General features: G+C 33.9%; 1 protein-coding gene and 1 long non-coding RNA gene across 7 annotated transcripts in view; one reads left to right on the forward strand and one right to left on the reverse strand.

Annotated features, from left to right (window-relative positions):
- Positions 1 to 3,995, forward strand: part of LOC106464217 (transcription factor Sox-3-like) — a 231,838-nt gene that overhangs the window by 111,071 nt on the left and 116,772 nt on the right. The window lies entirely within an intron of this gene.
- LOC111087068 overlaps positions 2,767 to 3,995 on the reverse strand; it is a 66,892-nt gene continuing 65,663 nt past the window's right edge. The window contains exon 2 of the long non-coding RNA XR_002611792.1: positions 2,767 to 3,414. This is a non-coding gene — a long non-coding RNA (uncharacterized LOC111087068). The remainder of the gene's footprint in view (positions 3,415 to 3,995) is intronic.

The raw sequence follows: 3,995 nt of genomic DNA on the forward strand, positions 1-3,995 counted from the left end.
TTTGCACAGACATAACTAACAGTTTGGTTTACAAGTTCGGTTTGCACAGACATAACTAACAGTTTGGTTTACAAGCTATTTTGATTTTAATACCAGAAACAAAAACATTCTGATGAATTTTCCAAAGGCACTTCGACTTAATGACGGTGGACAGTGTCTTGTCTAGAGAAAGTAGATTACACACATAAATATATATATTTATTATTTAGTGAAATGCGACTCCGTTTGAATCTGATGTCAAATTAATAATTACTTCTTCACCTGGTTTTGAACAGTTGCTTTTATAGCTTTTTTTTTATCCTCTGTGTATGCATGGCCAAGATTTTCTGCCTGTTTTATAAATATCAATCTTATAAAATTCAGTTGACTAAGTTTCTGTGACTGAAGAAAATAATTTGTTCAAGTTTCTGTGACTGAAGAAGAGAATTTACCCGAGTTTATATAACTGAAGAAGAGAATTTATCCAAGTTAATATAACTGAAGAAGATAATTTATCCAAGTTTATATAACTGAAGAAGATAATTTATCCAAGTTCATATAACTGAAGAAGATAATTTATCTAAGTTTATATAACTGAAGAAGAGAATTTATCCAAGTTAATATAACTGAAGAAGAGAATTTATCTAAGATTATATAACTGAAGAAGAGAATTTACCCGAGTTTATATAACTGAAGAAGAGAATTTATCCAAGTTTATATAACTGAAGAAAGAATTTACCCGAGTTTATATAACTGAAGAAGAAAATTTATCCAAGTTTCTGTGACTGAAGAAGAGAATTTACCCGAGTTTATATAACTGAAGAAGAAAATTTATCCAAGTTTCTGTGACTGAAGAAGAAGAGAATTTATCCAAGTTTATATAACTGAAGAAGGGATTTGTTCCATTGTTTAATAAGCTAGATATTTAAATGAAGTATTTTGATGAACTTATTTAAAGACGATTTACATTTTTGGACTTTATCCTGGCTTACAGTTCCTGGTTAATGGCATCATTGTTACAGTATTTCTATTCAGTAATGATATCAACCAATGGGAACTCAGCATCAACGAAAACGAATGAACTTCATGGAAGGCATTAAAATTACTCAATATTTTACGTGCTAATATATAAAGAAATTCAGGATGAAGCGTCTCCGAAAATAATAAGTAATTTAAGTAGTTTGTTAACCCAATGAAATAATGGGAAAAGGTAAAAGACCACGAGAATGGATTAACTCATATTAATCATTACTAGATCACGTTTTGATCCATTTGGAAGTCAATGCTTTTGTTACAGATGTTTTAATCGTGTATTTTATTCACTACTTCCAGATTTATAGGAAGTCTAACTAACAATTCTACAGCTCTAGAACAAAAATGTTGCACTCATTTACAACTGAATAAAAGATCATTCATCTTGTGTTGCAAGTCAGGCAAACCTTGGTCTCTGGATGTTCGTTCGAAGCTTTTAATAACGAGACAATAGCAAGTTAATGTGATCCTGGACTGCTTGATGTTCCATCCCGATCTGTGTAATGGTAGTTACGACAGCTTTTCTACTACATACATATGTATAAGCAGCCTACACGAGCTGTTATCTCTCTCACTGCCTGATGTGTCCTTCTTTGGCTGGAAGCTTTTCTCGCCTGCTTTCCTTCTTCGTGATAATGGTCCCCAATTTCCGGTCTCTTCTTGCTTTGTTTGATGTGGATTGGATCCCACTGGAGTTACGTCTTTACTTTCAACCAAGAGCCCAGATTTTAATTGATCACGTGGTTCCCCTTCTTTCTCCTGACCCCCCTCCTCTCTCTGTATAGACTAAGAGCCGAGCAGAAATACATGAATTCCATCTCCACACGTGCTGTGGATAGCAGTACTCTCGCCTACTTCATCATCAGTATCTGCATGATGTGAATAGACCCTCTCTCTCGACATAATTAGCCTGGCACATCTTCCTGCTTCAGCGTGAAGTCTTGCCTTGTCGGCCTCATTAGTCTATTGAGATGAGCGCTACTGAGAAAGCGCTGCCAGGAATTTCATATTGAGTGATATATATGTATATATATATATATATATCTTTTATCTGAAATTAGCGATCCATCCCAGTGTTTCTTAGTTTTATGATTGATATATGTTTATGCGTTTACATGTGCTTAAACGTGAAAAATTATGCAGTGACTTGTTTGTTTGTTTATTTTTGTTGAATTTCGCGTAAATCTACTCGATGGCTATCTGCGCTAGCTGTTCCTAATTTAAAAATGATAGACTAGAGGGAAGGTAGCTAGTCATCACCACCCACCGTCATCTCTCGGGCTACTCATTACTAGCGAAAAGTGGAATTACATCATATTATAGGGCACCCTTCCTGCTCAAAGAACAAAGTTCGTCGGTAATGGGATTCGAACACACGAACCGCAGATTGAGAGTCGAGACCCCTAACCACCAGGCCATGCACGCCCCCGGTGTGGTGACAGAGAAAATATTAACGTGTATAAGAGTAAAGTACTTAATACTCTATCGTATCTTACTTGCTTTGGATTTCGCTAATATCTGTATTAATCTTAAGGTTAATTCCATTATTTATTTATTTTTTTTATTGCAACTATAACAACTTTCCATATCAAGCGTTTAAGCCCGAAGATATACAGTTGTTTTCGTAACAGGAAATGATGAAGAATCCACTCTTTGTTATTTTTAGCTGATACATTAAAATCAAAATTAAATGCCTTTCATCGTCTGTATTCTGTTGAATCATTTTTCTTTACGAAGTTGAACAAAACTTTGATCTTCTGTTGCTAATATAACTTTATTTTATATGATATTTGACAATACATTTGATCTACCTACATTCAAACTTGTCATTATTCATCTACAAAGTTAAATGCAGCTTTTGACCTTTCTCTATTTAACGGGTCCCAGTGAACCAGCGGTAAGTTTGCGGTCCGACGATGCAAAATCCGGGCTTCGAATCCCGCAATGGACAGAACGCAAATAATTCAGTTTATAGTTTTGCGCTAAAAACATCAATCTATTCATCATTAGATCCATCATTAGTGGCAGTACCAATCACACATATATATAGATAGGTTTACTGTGGTGAGTAAAAGACAATATAAACACCCTACATATATTAAATCTCCTTTCTCGACGAAGGTTAATATAAGTTTGATCTTCCATTTCCACTATTAAATTTTTATGATGTTTGACAAGCGTTCTATAATCCAACATTAGAACTCCATTTTTTCTAAAGAAGTTAAGCAAACATTTGATCTTTTATTCGTAATTTAACTTTCTTTTTTTTTATAGTGTTAGCGTTTGATTTTCCAATATCTAAAATTACACCTTCTTGCTTGAATAAAACTTTGGTCTCTCCATATCCAGTATTATCTTCGTGAAAATGACAGGTTGAGCTTCACGTGGCGTTACGTTCATTATCTAGAAAAAGACGAGAGATGTATTTATTTCTCTCATTCCAGAGTAACATTTACATACCTAATTACCGTACCGTTGTTTTTTATTGAATGTTTACCCCCACACAATTATGTCAGAATTAAATCGTGAGCAACAAAGAACTTGTAAACCAAACTGTTAGTTATGTCTGTGCAAACCAAAAATTAACCTACATTTCGGTTCTGACACTACGATTAAATTGTTATTGTTCTTATAGTGAAATCAGAATAGGACTAGTTTGCATCTCTGATCTTAACATTAGGACTACATTGTTATTATTCTTATACTGAAATCAAAATAGAATTAACCTGCACGACCGGTCCTGACACTAGGATTAAATTATTATTATTATTATACTGAAATCAGAATAGCATTAACATGCACGACCGGTCCTGACACTAGGATTAAATTATTATTATTATAATACTGAAATCAGAATAGCATTAACATGCACGGCCGGTCCTGACACTAGGATTAAATTATTATTATTATTATACTGAAATCAGAATAGCATTAACTTGCACGGCCGGTCCTGACACTAGGATTAAATTATTATTATTATTATA

This window comes from Limulus polyphemus, unplaced genomic scaffold, assembly GCF_000517525.1.
Source record: "Limulus polyphemus unplaced genomic scaffold, Limulus_polyphemus-2.1.2 Scaffold58, whole genome shotgun sequence".
Taxonomy (NCBI): Eukaryota; Metazoa; Arthropoda; class Merostomata; order Xiphosura; family Limulidae; genus Limulus; species Limulus polyphemus.